Consider the following 20,708-nt stretch of genomic DNA (forward strand, 5'->3'; position numbering starts at 1 on the left):
CAGGTAAAACTGGTGAAGTGTAAAGACAGAAAAGTGTAGGTATTAGAGCATTCCAATAATTCTTTCAGGAACACGTACCATGACTGTCTCTCTCAGCTTTAGTTTTGAATGTTTAAAATTTCATACATAAAAAGTGCAATTGTTAACCAGTTTCAGGTCATTGAAGAATCAAAGTGCCATTTAATTTTTTATTTATTTTTTTCATACAGGTTTGGAACGACATGAGGGTGAGTAAATAATGAAAGATTTTTGGGGGAACTATCCCTTTAAAATGTGCATCAAATGATACAAGCTTTTGATGAACATTTATTTGTTGTGTGTCCTATCAGGTAAAACTGGTGAAGTGTAAAGACAGAAAGCATTACTTTACTTGTTCCATCAAAAAAGTAATCTGATTACGTAATGCATGTTGTTACTTATATAACACGTGTGTAATTAACAAGGTTAAACTGCATGTCATTTTTAAAAATGTTTTTGACAGAAAACCTCAAGGCAGTGTCACATCTTCAGTGACTGATGTATTTAAAATAAGTATCTTGCATCCTGTTGGCAATTAAACATTTTGAAACAATATTTGTGAAAGAAACAAACATTTAACTATATAAAAGCACAGTAGGTTTGAATGACTGGCTGTGATCAGAAAGGTCAGTTCTTCAGAACTTGTGAAAATAGTGCTATACTGTTAAGAAAACCTGCAAGAGCCGGCGGATTACATGATGGCCAGAATAAACAAAAATGAACGAGGACAGAAACAAATGTCAAGTTTTCTGTGTATTGGATTGTGAAAGGATTTATCTAGAAAGGATTTTTGTAAACATTTATTTGGTTTGAGAAAGTTGTGACTTTCTCAAACCAACAAGTGTGAAAAAAAAAATAATTATAAAATGTACCACTAGGCTACTTTGGAAAACAATTAAAATCATAAACATTGAATTTGAGTAAAACTTTGTCAGGAGGTAAAGGTAAAAAAGCTGTCTCTGGGGCGGTAACTTTTCAAAAGGTCATTTGTACCTAAAGAGTGCATATTAATATTAATACCTCAAAGGTATATTGGTACCAAAACATTAGTACCTAATGGTACATATTAGAACCTTTTTAAATGGTACCATTCCAGTGACAGCTTTTGTACCATTTATTTCTGAGAATGCACCCCAAGAGGTCAGAATAATCATGCATAATTCATAACGCTTTCACTATCAGCAGAAGTGCAGGACTAAGACACATCTGAGGAAGAAACTGTTCATGAGTCTGTAAAAGAGTCCCGGAGAGAACATGATGATGATGATGATGATGATGATGATGATGATGATGATGATGATGTTCAGGTCTTCAGCTGCTGATGGATGTCAGTGATGATGATGATCTTGAGAACATGATGAAGGGTTTGATGAGAATCTCTCCTCAGTTTTGACATCAGAATCAAACTTTACAGGCTCGCCTGGATCACAGGAGACTAGAAATCACAAATATATATCAGATTATCCTCATATACTTTGCTTTGAATTTTTACATGTATTATCTTCTTGGTCAATAACACAATCTGTAAATGTTTAATAACTGCAGAAAGTCAGTCTGATGAATTTTTCTGAATGTGACACTTTATAACAGGAGAGAAAACAACAGTAAATCTGACAGTAAAACTAAAATATGATGAAGAATTAAAGTTCAATAATGATCAAACACTCACAGTGTGGATGTAGTTTCTCCATACTGTCACGTCTATCAAGTCTCTGTCCTCTTTCCTCTGGTGATTCACTGGTGTGTGTCTCATTTCTGTCCTCCATTTTTCTCTCAGTCTTCTTGTTTCTGCTGATCTGTGATTTCTGCTGATTTTCTTTCTCCTCTTCATTTGAATCTGTTCAATCACACAGACAGAGTTTCATTAAAGCGATATAACATCATATCACGAGACATCAGATCAACTCCTGATCAACATCTGCATGAGCTCAGTGTTATTACAGCATCTCAGATTAACTCTACAATATTCACAATAATCAATGATGATGACAAATGACAAATATATAGATGTGAGGTTATGTGTGAGTCTGCGTCAGGAATCTGTGTATTATCATCATAATGGGGAAACCAGTCTTGGGCTCCATGATATGAGTTATAGTTTATGGAGTGAATAATGTAAATCATTTATATAATGTAAATAATGCTCTTCCTATAGAGTGAATGAAAAGTTATAGTTTAGAACTGATTTTACACATTCAGACACTAGAAGATGAAACACTGTTCATAAATAAAGATACAGTGTTTGATATTAATCATCATAAATACTCAGTTTGGTTTTCTGCTATTAATGCTGTTGTGTCTGAAGAGACTCTGTGTGTTTTTCAGTTTTGGTTTGTTAGATCGTAACTTTTTGTTCACCGTTTCTCTGTTGTCACATGTGTAGTTATCCTGTAGTTTGTGAAGCTCAACACATGTTCTCCATGCTGTAATTCCTCATATATTCTGACTTTGGTAATTTCTGTTCAAGAGAATACAGTAGTTCAGTTCAGAGTGAAGTTTGACATCAGTTAATGATTGTTGAGCAATACAGGTTTACATTTCAGTTTCACTATAATAGAGACATAAATGTCTGGATTTAAATAATTATTAAAAATCTCTTTAGAGAACAATTAAATACAAAGTGTTTTAGTTACCTTGTGATGAGCAGAAGAGAGGACACACACAGTGCAGATCTGAGATCAGACCGCTCAGAAAGATCAGCTTATATACTGTGTGAAGGTTAAACTCCTCCTCTGGTTTCTGCTGGACTCTGATGTGGTTTGTATTGTTTATACACAGTCACAGTCACTTATGCCACACTCACAACTTCACCGTTTTCCTCTGCTGCGGTTTCATCAGTATCCGTAACTACTGAGAATTACACGTCACTCGCACTTTCATTTCCTGTTTCACTTCCTTTCATCACAGAATCTCATATTGTAAGGAGCTTCTACCCGTTTGTACTTTCTTCAGTTGTTTCAAGATCTGTATCTGGTCTCTTCTTCTTCTGACTCATCCTCTAATGCTCTTTCACTGCATCTCCTCCTCCTCGTCACTAGAGTCTGGATCAATGATCTGATGAAGAACATCGTGCACAGAGAGCTTCTTCTCCATTGAGCTGCTACAGAATAAACACTGTGAAGCATTTATATGTGTGTGTGCTATAACATCTATATTTGCACATTTTCATATTTTTCTGTGTGAGAACACCAAAGTCCCAAAACACAATATCATAATGTTTTGTCTGAAAACTGTGACGAAACAAAGAACATGAAAGATTCTTCTAAAACAGGGTCACTGCAGACTAGAACCGTGCGCGAAAACACACACACACACACACATGTCTGGTGCACTATCTTTGTGAGGACTCTCCATAGACGTAATGGTTTTTATACTGTACAAACTGTATATTCTATCCCCTTACACTGCCCCTGCCCCTAAACCTGCCCATCACAGGAGACATTCTGCATTTTTACATTTTCAAAAAAACTAATTCTGTATGATTTATAAGCTTTTGTACCCATGGGGACCTCAATTTAGGTCCCCACGGTGACACGAGTCCCCATGAGTCTGTGTGCATTCAGGTTTAAGTCCCCACCGGTGTAGAAAAACATGTCCACATATACACACACACACACACACACATATGTGCACATGAACACACATCACTTGACTATAGCCTTTGACTACATACACTATATTTCCAGAAGTATTGTGTCTTCCTCCATTCTGCACAGCTTCTCCAGAGCGGCTGCACGAGCTCTTACACACTTCATGACGGATCTGTGTGTGGTGTACACACACACACACACTCTCTCTCTAAAACAAAAACCAGTGAGAACGCTGATGGCATGCACATGCATATTACGAGTTCCGTCTATAGGTATGCACGTTTGAATATATGTGTGCAGGCGTGTAGTCCTTCCCTACAAATCAACCCTCAACATACTACTTGTCTGGCCTTAAAATTAATAATACAGAATTTTATCGCTTCCACGCAGCCACGCGAGCCGGAATTATCCCGACAGCGCTTTATCTGTAGAGAGGTAAAGAGAGGGGAGGGAGGCCTTCACAGGGGAGAGATATGCAGAGTGTCGGATAGCCAACCTGATGAGCAGGCAAAGGCTAAATTCTTTTAAGGATAAATAAAAGAATAAAAACTCCATATGTAGGCCCTATATCTTATTAAATTATAAATAGTTTAAAATGTTGCAAGAATAAGATTCTGTGTTTCGCATCGCAAAGGGAATAAACTCTATCGATGCAACCCTGTTTTAAATAAATAAACTGTCCGTTAAATAAAAAACCGATGGGTTTTCAAACTTAAAGGAGAACTCCGGTCAATTTTAACATTGAGCTCATTTTTTTTGTTCATTTGGAGTGCTGTCAGTACAGAGAACAACGACAAAAATCAGTGTTGCCTACACCGAGTTATTCTATTTTTAAAATTTGCACCCTGTTGACTTCAATGGGGCAAGTACTAAACCTGCTTTTAGCCTCTTTACATCCTTGATGTGTCATTACAAGTGCACAGGTCATGTGAGTGATTCCTTCAGAGTGAACACGGGTCAATCTGACTGCAGTAGATGTGAAAGATATTAATAAAAATTATGTTTATTCAGCCAGCGCACAAGTTAAAGTTATAGTTAGAACTGATTTTGCACATTCAGACACTAGAAGATGAAACACTGTTCACTGTTGTGAAAAATAAAAGAGTTTGATATTAAACATCATAAATACTCACAGTATGATTTGCTGCTATGCTGTTGTTTCTGACTAGACTCTGTTTTTCTGGTTTGGTTCATTAGATTTTTGTCCTTTTAGTTCACCATTTTTTTCTCCCATCACATGTGTAATTCTCCTGTAGTTTGTGAAGCTCAACACATGTTCTCCATGCTGTAATGTCTCATATATTCTGACTTTGGTAATTTCTGTTCAAGAGAATACAGTAGTTCAGTTCAGAGTGAAGTTTGACATCAGTTAATGATTGTTGAGCAATACAGGTTTACATTTCAGTTTCACTATAATAGAGACATTAATGTCTGGACTTAAATAATCTCTTTCCAGAACAATTAAAGATAATATGTGTTTGAGTTACCTTGTGATGAGCAGAAGAGAGGACACATCCAGTGCAGATCTGAGAGATCAGACAGATCAGCTTTATACAGTATGAAGTGTGTTAAAGTCCCTCTGGTGGAATAGGCGGAGACAGTATCCAATAGCAAACAGTCTCTCGTCACATGTGACTAATTCAAGCCGCTCCCACACCACAGCCACGTACCTCCACACTTCCTTGTTTAAAGTATGGCCCTGAAAGTGCAGAATCTGTTTATTTCTTATCCTGTGTCTCTAATCTGTCTGTGAAATGAACTTGTCTCCATTGTCATGACTTCAGTCTGATCTGCTGTGTTTTTGTCTTTTCTCTGTGTCTGTGTGCCTTGTTGTCTTTGAGTACATGTGCTTTATTTTGACAGCTCGCCGTGTGCTCCGCTGTCATTGTGGCGTTCCCCTCCCACTCGCTTTCCTTAATTATCTATTGATTTCACTTCACACCTGTTGCTAATGAATCCCTCATTACTCTCCCCTATTTTAGATCCTCTTGTGTTCAGTCTTTCGATTCCTCTTCCTCTTTCTCGCTGGCTCCATTACCAGGTAAAAGGAAGAGGTCACAAAAAGCAAACAAATCAAAAATGGCAATCTAAATCAAAAACCAGTCCAGTCCAGATCCAAAAATCCAAAGCTATCCAAATAATCTTATCTAATTAATGTAACAAGACTTTAATATAGCTACTTTAATTAATAATAACAATATAGGCTACTATAACTATTCTAACCTGATAATGTAATACCATACAGCCCTAACACATACAGTATATGACAATGACAATGATAGTTATCTAACTCTCTGACTCTCTGACACTACTACAACTGCTTCTACTACTCCTGACAACACCCACAAGGTGGCGCGAGTTTCAAACCACCTTTTATCCGGAAGCGACACTCAGACCGAACCGATGACGTATCTACACAAACCGAGGCCTCGTTTGTCATTAGTCACGTGATCTTCACATTAAAAACACAAGCCTCGAATCGCGGCTTCGTCTGGCACGCCCATTTTTTCTCGACACAAGCACCTTTAAATGTCAAATGTCACAGCACTAGCGGTTAGAGAAAGTTTGCATTGTTTTATTTTGGTTTGAACAAGTCAAAGTCACAACAACATTTTTTAGGGATTGTTAGAATTAGGATTAGTGGAGAAAGAATTTTGCGGGAGTACAGGTTTGGTATACGATACACTTGCATATATTCTCTATCATAGCAAACAATCAGGAAGATAGTTGTTGCAATATGGATGATTTGGATCAAGAAGATGGGGCAGATAAGGAGGATAAATAAAGCAAAGCTAATTAGTGGAATGAAAGAGAGTGAGGAGAAATGGAATGTTGTGAGGTTTGAAGAGCCAGGAGTGAAGAGTTTGGATCCATTAAAATTGACAAAAATAATTAAGAATTAGGTTGGCAAGGTTAAATATTCTAAATGATGGCAATTTATTAATTGGATGTTACTCTGAAGAGCAGATTGGAAGAGCTTCAAAGTTGCAAGCTGTTGGGAGAGCAGTGGTAGTAAAGGTGGTGATTCTGTTCAGAGTGCAAAGCGTTTAAAGGGTTAGTTCACCCAAAAATGAAAATTCTGTCAGTAATTACTCACCCTCATGTTGTTCCAACCGCGTAAGACCTTCGTTCATCTTCGGAACACAAATTAAGATATTTTTGATGAAATCTGAGCTATGTCTCACTCCTCCATAGGCTGCTATGTGACCGAAACTTGCTGGCCCAGAAAAGTTATTAAAGAGATCGTTAATATAGTCCAAGTGACTCCAGTGGCTCAATCTTAAGTATATCAAGCGACGAGAATACTTTTTGTGCGCAAAAACAAACAAAAATAACGACTTTATTCCACTTTTCATTTCCTTCTCTCTGGGCCTCTAGTTGGTTCGCGTAGTCTTTTTGCGCAGCGCGTCTGTGTACACGTCACCACGTAGGCTCACTATTGGTCGACGCTTGTCATGTGTGTGATGCGTGTTGACGTGCAACACAGACGCGCAGCGCAAAAACACTACGAGGCCCAGAGAGAAGGAAATGAATAGTGGAATAAAGTCGTTATTTTTGTTTGTTTTTGCGCACAAAAAGTATTCTCGTCGCTTGATATACTTAAGATTGAGCCACTGGAGTCACTTGGACTATATTAACGATCTCTTTAATAACTTTTCTGGGCCAGCAAGTTTCGGTCACACTGGAAGCCTATGGAGGAGTGAAACATGGCTCAGATTTCATCAAAAATATCTTAATTTGTGTTCCGAAGATGAACGAAGGTCTTACGCGGTTGGAACAACATGAGGGTGAGTAATTACTGACAGAATTTTCATTTTTGGGTGAACTAACCCTTTAACCAAGGGGGTTGAGAAAAAAGAGTCAGTTTTGGTACAGTTCAGCACAAAAGAGTTGCCTACAGAACTATATGAGATACATGATAAGAGAGTTCACTCATAAGCCAATAAGATGTTACAAGTGTCAGAGTTTTGGTCATGTAGCTAAATTGTGTAAAGGGACTAAAAGGTGTGCTAAATGTGTTGGGGAGCATGACTATGGGGGATGTGGAGAGGGGGTACGACCTAAATGCTGTAATTGTGGAGGGGGACACAGTGCGGCCTATAGTGGAGCAAACAAAGAGGATTACTGAAGGAAGTGTTTCAGAGAGAAGGAGAAAAAGGAAAAAGTATCTCTGAAAAGTATTTTAGGGTTAAGCGAGAGGGGAAAACGGTGTTTTTTTTCAAATGTCTAATAGACACTGGGCTGTATAGCAGGATATAGTGCACTAGTTCCATAGATGGCAGCAATGCGACTTATTGGATGCCAGCTGCAAGAAGTCAAAGTCGAAGTCCTGTGCTGGTTCGTCGTCGTAACTCTACCCTGTTATGTTTCTCCTGTGTCAAGTAGTTTTTGTTTGTATTTTGTTTTATTTTTATTATTAATAAAAAGCCCTTGTTTCCTGCACTTAAGTCCTCACTTCATCCCTCACCCACAATCCTGACATTGACATGAGCGTAATTAATGACAGAAACTTCATTTTTGGGTGAACTAACACTTTAATGGTATAAATGCAAATTTCTGATATAAGTCATTTATTGCTATATAGTAAATATATATTTTGTTGCTATATGTAGCACATAGAAATACAAAAATGATTTTTGCTGTCGTCTCCTGTTTACCAAAATACTCTCGGAAATGTGAATGGTTCATATTTATTAATGCTCAATCATCACTCAATTAATCACTTAATTATCTGTTTTTTAGATGATCTCATTGCATCACATGATGCTTTACAGGCAAACGGTATCTTCTATCTGTTGACCAATATATGCATAAAACATTTAAACAGGAAACCTGTCATTATTCTGTAAAGTACCAACAGATTCAGTCCACAGACCACATACTGTATTAGCATAACAGACTAAATCAGGAAACACTCTTCCAGATCAGTGGTTATGCTTTCTTCTTTGTTTGACTCAATTCGAGTACTTCTGCATTTTCATATCAGGGCTGGCTGTCATTATTCTGTAAGTAGAACCAACAGATTTATTCTGTCAGCAGTTCATTGACCTCTCAACCAGTTATTTCTTTATTTGATTTTCTCCAAGGAAAGCTGATTCAACAGTTTTTCTCTCATATTCTTCATATTTCTCTCATTTAAGCTCCAACATTCTCAAATCCACCAAAGCTCTTCTGAACACACTGAAAGTGTGTTATTATTGTAATGATCAATGACTGATTAGACTATTATTGCTCTTTATTATTTTACTGTAGATCAGTATGAGAATCAGTGATGGGTTTGACTGTAATATGATTCCCCTTCCAGAAGAGAAGAACAGACAATTCATTTCTAAAGCTTTCTGGTTACACATCATTTTAAGGTGTCATTGTTACAATGTAATTATACATTTAAGTACTGAGTAATAATAATTAACAACATGTACTTACTATAGGGTTAGGGTAGGATTAGGGTTTGGTTGAGGGTTAGTTGCATGTAATTATGCATAATTTACTGTTATTACTATGGTAAGTACATGTCATATATGTAACAAGGACACTGGAAAATAAAGTGTTACCAGCTTTCTTTGTGTTTGTTGGAAAGCAGAGTCAATAAAGGCTTAATGTTGTATAATAATTTAATGAGAAGATTTAACATATTATAGATATTATTACATATTATTTCTCAAAATGTGTTTGATGTTTCTTGTAGAATCACTATCACCAGAACATTTACATTATAGTCCATAGTTTTTAGTTTTTATTTCACCTTTACTCTTTAAGTTAAAACTGTCTTTGTCTTACATGCCTTTCAGTCTTTATACAGTCATTCAGTATTAATATCAGTTTTCATGACAGTTTACAGTATTTAAGAGCAATGGTAAGTTTGCATTGTCTGCACTTTCCTGTTCTCTAAAACTAGTTTCTTCATAAAACTGATGGAATAAGATCTGATGTGTTTGAGTGTCAGTGAGTTTGTGCTTCATGATGATCCTCATTGAGCTTCAGATCAGATTCTCTGATTTCTTCGAGATGTCGAGGAAAACATTCCACTGTAATTTAAGTTAATTAGATATATATAATCTCTTCACTTGCCTTGTCCATATACACACACTTGTGGTCTTGGCCACTTCAGAGCTTGTGTGTTTACTGACGGGAAGTAAGTGCTGTGCTGTCCCATGTCTTAAAAATGCCACAGTTCCCAAAATGCACACTAAGCAGACACTACAGTACCTCTTTCATCTACAATACTGCTTCCGATCGGTATTCAAGGCTAAGCGTATCCCATCATGCATCATGTTCGGGAACTCATGTGCCCCGAAATTGCGAGATGTCGAGCAAAATATTCCACTGTAATTTTAATTAATTATATATATATAGTTTGGTAGTAAAATCAAAGTGTTGCACAAGTTATTGGTGCAGAGATGAGTATGGTGTGTGTAGGCCTATTTTGTACAACATTTGCAACTGTTTTTATCACTTATTAGAAGCACTACAGTTTAAAATGTGTGTCTTCTGTTAGTTATAGCGACAACTGAACAGACATGTAGAAGTTTATTTTAAAATGCAAAGTATTGAAAATATAATAATAAAAAAAAACTTCTATAAACACTTGCATTTTTTTGCAAGACTATAAGTATGTCCCCTCGAGTAATCAAAGGTTCTACACACACTTGCACTTACTTTTTAATGACCACAGAGAGTCAGGACCTCGGTTTACAAGGATGGGGAAGTACATAAACACGTGGGTCACATAGAGGAAGTACATCATGTAAAAGTGTTCAAGAGCAAAGACTGCAAGTGTGTGTTTCATAAAATTGTTTCTGACCCTGAAACTTTGAGTTCAGGATCTGTACAGAAGATGTTAGAAAATTTCAAAGATGAAAATAAATCAACACATTCATAGCATATAAAATGTACCTTTTTAACAGTTGTGAAGTAATAACTTCTTCAGAACAATATCTCCTCTGAATATCTGATGTGAGACGCAGCCGTATTGTTTCCTGAAGAGTTTCAAGAGTCTGAATGTTAAATGTAAAACTCAGATCTGATAAACTCCATCAGCTGCTCATTTAATCATCTCTGATTTATTAACACTGATTTCCATCAGCAGAACATTAGTGACTTTAACAGACGAACTGAAGCTGTTCAGAACAACAACAGATCAACACTTACTCAATACTCAATATCTACTGTTCACAAACACATCATAGTATACATTAAAGCAGCTCGAGTTCTTACTAGAACCAGGAACCCAGGAACCGGGCGGTGAGTAAAACTGTTGAACAAATGTCTCTGTGTGTTGTTAGCTCGTCGCGTTAGCACAGCTTTAGCTCCGCCCACAGGGCCCGCCTCCAGCCGCTCGTTTTTTTTCGGAAAGACTCGGTACAGCCTATCTTTCTTTTATAAATATAATAAAACTAAAGACTTTTTGGAGATATGAAGGATGCAATACTACTCTATAGGTACTCAAGATTAACAGGAGATTGAGTGAAAATGAGCATTTCACCCCCCCTTTAAAGCAGAAGTTGCTAGAAGTTCAGTCATTCACACAAAATGTAAAATCACATTATTATTTGTGAGTTGATAATGAATGACATTCAGTGAATTAAACTGAGAGAATGTCACTTGTTTAAAATAGAAATGAAGGCATTGTAAATAAATGTGTATGAGTGTGTGTTTTCTATTCCTCCTAACACACAGAATATGATCTGCAGTTTTCATCTTTGTCCACTAGATGTCAGAAGTAGATTTGAGGTGAAACTCAAAGGCCTTTAGTTTCAGGATCAGAGACAGTGAAGAGAAATCAGAGAATCTGATCTGAAGCTCAATGAGGATCATCATGTGTCTCATATGAAGCAGAAAGAGACTCTCATCTGATCAGATTATATTACAGGATCAGTCGCATAATCAGATTCATCACATTCATCAGAGAGATCATTACATTTCACAATATAAACTGATTCATATCAGATGAGTGTGAACAGAATAACGGCTGAAAGACAATGTAAAACAATTAAAGAGTTTTAGTGTGTATAGTTATATACTGTTGTTATATGCCAGATGTAATGTTTGCCTGAGGTGAAGGAGTAACAGTGGAAAAGTAAAAAGATTTGAGTTGAGTTGATTTATTTATTGATTTATTTGATAGCATATTCATGAACATTGTTGTATAAAAATACACCATGTAAATATGCCAGAATTAGTAAAAATCATCTGCAGTCCATCGGCCGGTAACACAAGACTAACATAAAGACAGTCAACAATCATACAGCATTCATTCACTATAACAAAACAATATTGTATACATTGACAAGATTATGTAACACTTTATATGCCAAACGAGCATACTTGAAATGTTTTAAATTGTCAAAGCTTAAAAATGTATGTCTCTCTAAAATATCTCAATGGTGAAATGACAATGCCTTTTTATTAAAAGTTTTTATGGCTTTCTTAAATAGAGATTCAACACTTTTAGAGTAGATATGCTAGTCAGTGACCAATTTGTAAAACAACACTCTGTGTAAAAATCATAGTATGTAAGAAAAGCTTTGCTACCCTGAAATCCAGAGTTCTCGCGAGAGCACAAGTTGAATTTGCTCAGTGAGTTACTCTAGCGTCGAGTAATGAAGCTCATTAAATATGCCCCTCGATCCGAGCTGCACCAATCACAGCGGGTTATCTGATAAAGGCGGGCCAGAGGCGAGATGACGACAGCGCTGTGACGTCGAAGTCATTAGTAAACAGTGCAAGATGGCTCTGGATGAACACCAGTTGTTTGAAACGGCTTTGGCCGCTACAATGAATGAGCTAGACTTGGCTTTTTCCCTAAAAGAGGAACAGAAGACGCCGCTCGAATCCTTCCTTTGCAAGAAGGACGTTTTTGCTGTTTTGCCGACCGGATACGTGAGAGTCTAATCTACCAGTTAGCTCCACTGGTAGCTGAGCGTATGGGGTTTATTGTTGTGATTGGTCGTAGTGTTATCCAATTGCGTGCAGTGAGATTCTCAAACACATGCTTGGTGCCGCCCCTCGAGCTGGCCGATTTTCATTAGTCGACGCCAGACCCATTAATCTTTCAGATTTAGGTCTTGATTTCCAGGCTACAACTTGGCAGCTTTAGTGTCAATAAATGGCCTAACTTGTTTATTCTGCAAATTGAATTTAACTTTGTCACCTTTTTTACATGACGTTCGAATGTTAGGGTGGAGTCATATGACTCCTAAATACTTGAATTCATTAACAATATCAAGCTCCTGTCCTCTAAGGAACACATTAGAATGTGACACCTTCATATTTAGTTTGGTAAACGCCATAAAGACTGTTTTTTTCTTTCTGGTGTTTAGGTAGAGACATGACTTAGTGAGCCAGTCATCAGTGTGAGCCATTGCAGATGTAAGTGTGGATGCTATCTCTTGGTAGTTCTTAGCATGTGTAAAGATTACAGCATCATCTGCATACATCTGAACGTCAGGTCAGGTCATTTATATACAGTGCAAACAAGATTGGACCACATATGGAGCCTTGGGGGACCCCTACTGGACATTCACAGAATGGGGACTTTGAATCATTAATACGGACACATTGCTTTCTACTGGACAGGAATGATTTTATCCAGTGGAGAGCTTGTTATTTTTGTCGTTGTTCTCTGTACTGACAGCACTCCAAATTTACTAAAAAATGAGCTCAATGTTAAAATTGACCGGAGTTCTCCTTTAAGCAAGCAATGCAGAATTGATCAGATGATTTCATTATCAAGGGGAGCGAAACAAGTTTCTCAGGCCACACTAGATAAGTTGGTCATCAACTTTATTTGTGAAGGCCTTCAGCCATTCTCAGTAGTTGACCAACCTGCCTTCAAGACCCTGATTAACACTCTTCACCCCAGTGCAACTTTGATGTCACGACCAATGGTGCGATGTCACGATCAACAACAACAGACTGTTGGAGTGTGAGGCAGAGAAGCTTCTGAGGTTGTGGATGATGAATGCCACCTGCAGTTTATCAGACCAAATCAACCCAGATGGTGTTCACTATACCTGGCTGTCGAAAGGGTGGTCCGTATAATTAAAGACCAAGATGAGGAGGCGATTCGTAATGTGTGTGGGGCCTTCAAAAGAAACATGTAAGTGTTCTCTTAGTTATTTTACTGAATAATTCACCTTTATTAATCAAGGATATTGCTGAAGCTTGATTTGCCAATAAACATATATTTTAGGTTGAATCCAACTGAGATTGCCTTTCTCTCTGAGTATGTAGCAGTGATGAAGCCTGTGACATCAGCACTCACTGTCCTACAGTCTGAGAGCAACCCCCACATGAGATGTTTGCTCCCAGCGGTTTTCCAACTACGGGCAAAACTGAGGAGAATGGAGGCTTAATCTTTATGAAGAACAAAAAAAATTGTACATTTGTACAGGTTACCTTTGTAGTTAACATGGTTTATGTATAATATATTTTTATGGGGTTATCTGTAACTTTTGCTTATCTTTTTCATGGTTCTGTAGTTAGTCTACAGTACACATCAGTGAGCTTCACAGTCTTTCTCTTGCACTAAACCTGAATTTACATACAACCCCCCCCCCCCCCCCCCCCCCCCCCCCCCCTGTTATTATAGGGTTAGATTACATCTGGAAACATCTGAGAACATTCCCAAACCAAGAATCCCAGCCCCAGAGATGTGAGATGTCGGATGAAGAGGACTTCTTTTCATCAATGAAGGCAAGCCCTCCAGATGCCACAGGTGAACTGCAGGGATACCTGGCATGCACTTCTGAAAACATGGAGCTTCTTCATACGTTCCCATGTGTACAGAAATTGTCTCTACGTTTGAATACAGGACGTCCTGCTTCGGCAGCCTGTGAACGTTTGTTCAGTTGTGCTGGGCAACTATTCACTGCCAAGCGAGCTATATTGACTGTACAAACTTTGAAAATCAACTTCTGCTAAATCTAAACATGGCATTTAAGGAATGAAGTGTGATTGAAATTTTGTTGTTTCTGGTAGTTCAGTTTTCTGATAATTCTGAATATAGTGGCCTATAAATACAGCTTTTGAGGAGTGAAGCGTTTGTTGAGGGGTTATATAATGTCTTTTTTTTTTTACAGGTTAAATACTTACAGGTAGCTAATGCCTTTTCAAGAGCTGAATATTTTGTTTTCAATAAATGTTTGGTATTTATAACATTTAGTAGTTCAGTTCTTTTTTACTATATGACACCTCCTATAAGTGGGTTGGGTATCGTTTCAATTATAGTGATTCTGCTTTTGCTTACAAATTACAATTCTTATTGATTCCCAGTTTTGATTTTAATAAGGTATATATTAGATTTAGATATCAAACATTTATAATGTGTCTTATTGCAAAACATTTTGTTGCAGCTTAATACAATTAACAAAAATTAAAAAAACTGAAATCAAACGTAATTTAAAATGAATTTATTTTTTTAATTTAAAATAACACTGCATTGTTTTCTTTTTATTAAATAGACTATAGACTGCTGTCACTTCAAGATCAAATAGGCAAGGCAAGTTTATTTATATAGCACATTTCATACACAATGGCAATTCAAAGTGCTTTACATAGAAGAAATTAAAATAATAATAATAATAAACAAAACAAAAACAAATACACGCATCCAATATAATGACACATGTGTGCTTTCTTTCCCAACTGTTCACATTTACTTTGGACAAAACTGATTGCGTTTATGAGGATATTTTGGCATAATTTTGTGTATATTTATGATCCATTCAAGCATAAGAAGATATGAAAGGTTATATTTAATATCTGTGCAAATCCATTGAAATCCATTCGTACACATTCTTATTATACATGAACTTAATATTTGTTGAAAAAGGAACATGATGGAGAATATTTATCAGGTTAGATGAATCACACTGCTGCTTTCTGAAAGGAGAAATACAGAAATATAACACAAAGATCAATATAACATCAGATTTCTGCTTCAGTTTTCACTCTATTTCTCTGTATATGATGTGTGTGTTTCACCTTTTCTGTGACTCCACCTGACACCATCAGAATAAATCTGTGAAAACGAGAAACTGCGAATGAAAAACACAGAACATCAGATTATAGCAGTTCCAGTGGGTCAAACAGTGACAATTAATAAATCAGACTTCGAATGAAAGCATCTGCCAAATGTTTACAGTTGTGGTGATAAATTTACATACAACTTGCAGAATCTACAGAATGTGATTATAAAAATAAAAAAAATACTTGAACTGAATTTCACATAATAACATGTTTTCATAAAGTTCACCAGACAAAATAACTATAAACTTATGACCATAATTTTAAGTGTGAATGATGCTTTTCCTGTATATAGAGTGACTGAAAAGTTATAGTGTAGAACTTCTCGGTTACGTCTGAAACCCCTGTTTCTAGTCGACATATCGACTGATTGGGATCACGCTTAGGGAGCCTGTAATGTTTGAGTATTGTTAAAAAGAGCCAATGCACATTGCCGTGCGTGAATTGCATCACAAGCTCCGCCTCGCAGCGAGTGGTATAAATACAGAAGTGGATGCACACACCAGTTGTTTTTCACTGAGAAGCCGAGCAGAGCCCGGAGTCAGCAGTGGTCCAGCAATAGTGGCGACGGGACTACGTCTCCGTTCCCTCCTTCAGGGAACGAGGGTTACATACGTAACCAAGATGTTCCCTTTCGGCCGCTCATGTTCGACGTAGTCGACGTACCGACTGATTGGGATCCCTATTAAAACGCCACCAGTGCTGCCACCTTCCAGTGCCTGGACAAAAGCCTCTTGATCCTCCTATTGAGGCGGAGATAGGACAGGGCTTAGGCCAGGAAAGTCACTGCTGTTCCACAGGACCACTGGGAAAGCATTAACCTTTCGTTGGAAGGAATACACTGCGGAAGACACATCCTGCCTGTAGGGAGGTAACATGTGGAGAATAACACAAATGGACTGAGCGAATTACCGGGCAGTACAACATGTCACTGAGGGGGCTCCAGCAGAAAACAGGAGACGCACCCGGTCAGAGGAAGACATGGGCTCGCCGCAGGGAGCCGTACCGTGGAAGACTACACATATGGGATCGCCGTAGGGATCACAACAGATGGACCCAGCCTAACACAGTTTCCACCAGTGCATACGAGTGATAGGCCTAGCATCGGACGCTCCGCTAACTCAACAGTGTTCGGCAAAAGGGGAACTTAACTGGAGCAAGAGCGGTGCACATATCCAGTCCATAGGAGGAAATGGCGCAGCAAGCCGACACTACGAACCGGACTAACAGTGAAGCTGACTTCATGTGAAGGGAGCCCATGGAAGCAACCGGCTCGACACATAGGCTTGCTCCCCTCAGGAACCTGACGATCAAATCAGGCCCCCTGGCTTGGTAGCTCCTAGAGTGGGCTGGGCACCCCGTCTGCGGCCGGGTGGAGGATGCTGCGGAGACCCAGCGGGAGTAGAGGCGGCGACAGACGGACACCCTCTGCGACGAGCATGCGGAGGATCTGCCCCAGGCGGACGGGTGGAGGCAGTAGCGACAGCTGGGGCAGGATGTGCTGAATGGCCTCCGTCTGCTTCTGGGCAGCAGAGAACTGTTGGGCGAAGTTCTCCACTGCGTCGCCGAATAGCCCAACCTGTGAAATGGGGGAGTCCAGGAGTCAAACCTTGTCCGCATCCCTCATATCCGCCAGGTTGAGCCAGAAATGGCTCTCTTGGACCACAGGTGGACATCGCCAGACCGATTGCGCGAACTGCAACCTTTGTGCCCCGGAGGGCGAGGTCGGTCGCAGTGTGGAGCTCACCCATGAGCTCACGGTCTACCCTCGTGCATATTAATGAGTGCTTGGGCCTGGTGGACCTGAAGCAACGCCATGGCATGCATAGAAGAAGCGACTTGCCCACAGGCTTTGTAAGCCTTGCCCGTAAGGATGGATGAGAACTTATAGGCCTTAGAGGGGAGACGAGGATCCCCCTTCCATGAGGTAGCGGTCGCCGGACACAGTTGCATCGCGACAGACCGCTCCACTGGAGGGATAGCCTCGTAACCCTTCGCCCATCAAGGTTAGTGAGGGGGCAGGAGCTACTGAGGCGGGTTCTGGCAGAGAAAGGTGCCGTCCATGACCTAGTAAGTTACTCATGCACTTCAGGGAAGAAAGGTACTGGGGCAGTGGGCTGAGAACCAGCCCGGCCCGCCCCGAGAAACCAATCATCCAACCGAGACGGTTCGGGACACAGTGGAGGATTCCAGACGAGCCCGATCGCCTCGGCCCCAAACACGTGCTGCATCTATCGTGACCGTCAGGGGGACAGAGCCCTGTCGCACCCAGAAACACACGGATGGAATGGCATCTTGAACAAGACACAAACACACCCGTGTTGCTCTTTCAGGAAGTGGGACCCGTCACCAGTGCCGGAGCACACAGGGGAACAACCGCGGCAACACTTCACAAACAACCGGTCGTCAACAGAACACTCTTTATAAAAATGCTGTTAAAACAGCAGTTGAGAGCTTCCGTAGCTCGCGATCACCGCTGCACTCGCTATAGAAACTCCAGCACTGGGAGAGTCTTCCAGAAGAACACCGACACTCGCTCGTTGTACACACAACACTCTTCAGAGACATCAGAAAACCCGATCGGCTCCGAAGTGAAAGACAACTGGTGCGTGCATCCACTTCCGAATGTATACCCACTGAATTTATATGGTGCGTGTGATTCAATTCACGCACGCGAATGTGCATTGGCTTGTTTTAACAACACTCAAAGATGACAGGCTCCCTAAGCGTGATCCAATCAGTCGATACGTCGGCTACGTCGAATGTGAGCGACTGAAAGTGAACTGATTTTACACATTCAGACACCAGAGAAGATATGTTCATGAATAAAGATACATAACAGTGTTTGATCTTAAACATCATAAATACTCACAGTTTGGTTTGCCGCCATACTTGCTGTTTTGTCTGAACATCAGCTCCTTTTCCGGCTCATTAGATTGTTCATGTTTGTCCTTTTTGTTTGCCATTTTCCTCTGTCCAAATGTATTTAATTGTTCTGTAGTTTGTGAAGCTCCACACATGTTCTCCCATGTGGTAATTTCTCATATATTCTGACTTTGGTAATATCTGTTCAAAAGAATACAGTGGTTCAGTTTAGAGTGAAGTTTAAAATGAATGATTGTTGAGCAATAAAGGTTTACATTTCAGTTTCACTATAAAATACTTTAGTCTCACGTCTATTGATATAGTTTTAATATCATAAATATAAGGCAATTGTTAGGGTCGTTTGTTTGTTATTGTTGTGTTTGTTTGTGTTTTCTTCATTATAATATGTTGTGTATATATTTTGCTATTTAGTAACTTTATAACTATTTAGTAACTTTATATATAGATTAAAATATTTAACATGTTTATTTTTACATTCCCTCTTTTTGCATTTGTAAAATATATTTTTTACCCCTTAACAGATCTTGTATCAATTAAGTAACTTTAGATTTGATAAAAGGGGCAGGTCTTTTAAAATAACTATTTACATCACTATACCATTTACAACATCAAACTAAAAATGTAAATTTTATCGGAAATGCTGTTTTTCTAAAGAATTGTTCTTACGTCTGTTAATATAGTATAACATTACAGATTTTTGGCCATTGTTATTTTTTACATTTTGTGTGTGTGTACATATATATATATATATATATATATATATATATATATATATATACACACACTACCGTTCAAAAGTTTGGGGTCAGTAAGATTTTTTAAATGTTTTTAAAAGAAGTCTCTTCTGCTCACCAAGGCTGCATTTATTTGATAAAAAAAAAAAAAAAAAAAAAAAAAAAAAAAAACAGTAATATTGTGAAATATTATGACAATTTAAAATGACTGTTTCCTATTTTAATATATTTTAAACTGTCATTTATTCCTGTGATCAAAGCTGAATGTTCAGCATCATTACTCCAGTCTTCAGTGTCACATGATCCTTCACAAATCACTCTAATATGAGGATTTGATGATCAAGAAACATTCATTATTATTATCAATGTTGAAAACAGTTGTGTACTATTCAAAATTCTTTGATGAGTAGAAAGTTCAAAAGAACATTTTAGAATATTTTCTAACATTATAAATGTCTTTACTGTAACTTTTGATCAGTTTAACTCATCCTTGATGAATAAAAGTATTGATTTATTTTATTTCTTTCCCCCAAAAATAAAATTAAAATTCTTACTGACCCCAAACTTTTGAACGGTAGTGTTTAATGTTACAAAAGCTTTAGATTTCAGATAAATGCTGTTCTTTCGAACTTTCTATTCATCATAGCATCATGAAATAAAAATGTACACAACTGTTTTCAACATTGATAATAATCATAAATGTTTCTTGATCATCAAATCCTCATATTAGAGTGATTTGTGAAGGATCATGTGACACTGAAGACTGGAGTAATGATGCTGAACATTCAGCTTTGATCACAGGAATAAATGACAGTTTAAAATATATTAAAATAGGAAACAGTCATTTTAAATTGTCATAATATTTCACAATATTACTGTTTTTTGTTTTTGTTTGTTTTTTATCAAATAAATGCAGCCTTGGTGAGCAGAAGAAAACGTTAAAAAATCTTACTGACCCCAAACTTTTGAACGGTAGTATATATATATATATATTTTTTTTTTTTTTTTTTTTTTACCACACAACAGATTTTGTATCAGTTTAGTAACTTTAGATTTGAGGAAAAGGGGCCTTGAAAAAGATCTACTTATAGCACTATAATATTTACAGCTTTCTTAGCTTTAGCTTTCTACTCATTTATGGCAATCAAATTCACTAATTGTTGGCAATCAAATTCACTAATAGTTCTAATAAAGTTAATTTGCTGTTACTGTCGTTAAATTGCTTCATAATTCAGCTCGTCCGTTTACCTCAGAGGTAGCGAAGTGAATGAGCTAAGTCTGTCTCGGAGGGAAAAAAAGAGGGGGTTGGGAAAACAACAGAAAATAACATATCTGGAGCTGAATTTGAATATTGCACCAATTTTGTGATTGGCTGTTATGTGGTGTGGGGCCAGGGTGGGCCAAGCTTCTGATTGGGTGCAATCAGACCCCCGTGGAGCCGAGCCTGTTT

General features: G+C 38.2%; 2 long non-coding RNA genes across 3 annotated transcripts; both read right to left on the bottom strand.

Annotated features, from left to right (window-relative positions):
• Window positions 1-202: 202 nt before the first annotated feature.
• LOC307144492 lies at window positions 203-5,168 on the bottom strand. Of its 2 annotated transcripts, none has more exons than XR_013818761.1 (6): window positions 5,096-5,168; window positions 4,742-4,928; window positions 2,652-3,118; window positions 2,377-2,476; window positions 1,688-1,855; window positions 203-1,453 (listed from the first exon to the last, which is right to left on the bottom strand). It is a non-coding gene; the product is annotated as an uncharacterized lncRNA (long non-coding RNA). The 2 variants fall into 2 exon arrangements; XR_013818762.1 differs by having other exon boundaries at window positions 2,652-3,132; window positions 5,096-5,166.
• A 10,067-nt stretch (window positions 5,169-15,235) lies between these two features.
• Window positions 15,236-18,587, bottom strand: LOC307144342. Its single transcript, XR_013818728.1, has 3 exons — window positions 18,511-18,587; window positions 15,597-15,633; window positions 15,236-15,494 (listed from the first exon to the last, which is right to left on the bottom strand). It is a non-coding gene; the product is annotated as an uncharacterized lncRNA (long non-coding RNA).
• Window positions 18,588-20,708: the final 2,121 nt, after the last annotated feature.

Source organism: Squalius cephalus (assembly GCF_949319135.1).
Source record: "Squalius cephalus genome assembly, chromosome: 17".
NCBI lineage: Eukaryota > Metazoa > Chordata > Actinopteri > Cypriniformes > Leuciscidae > Squalius > Squalius cephalus.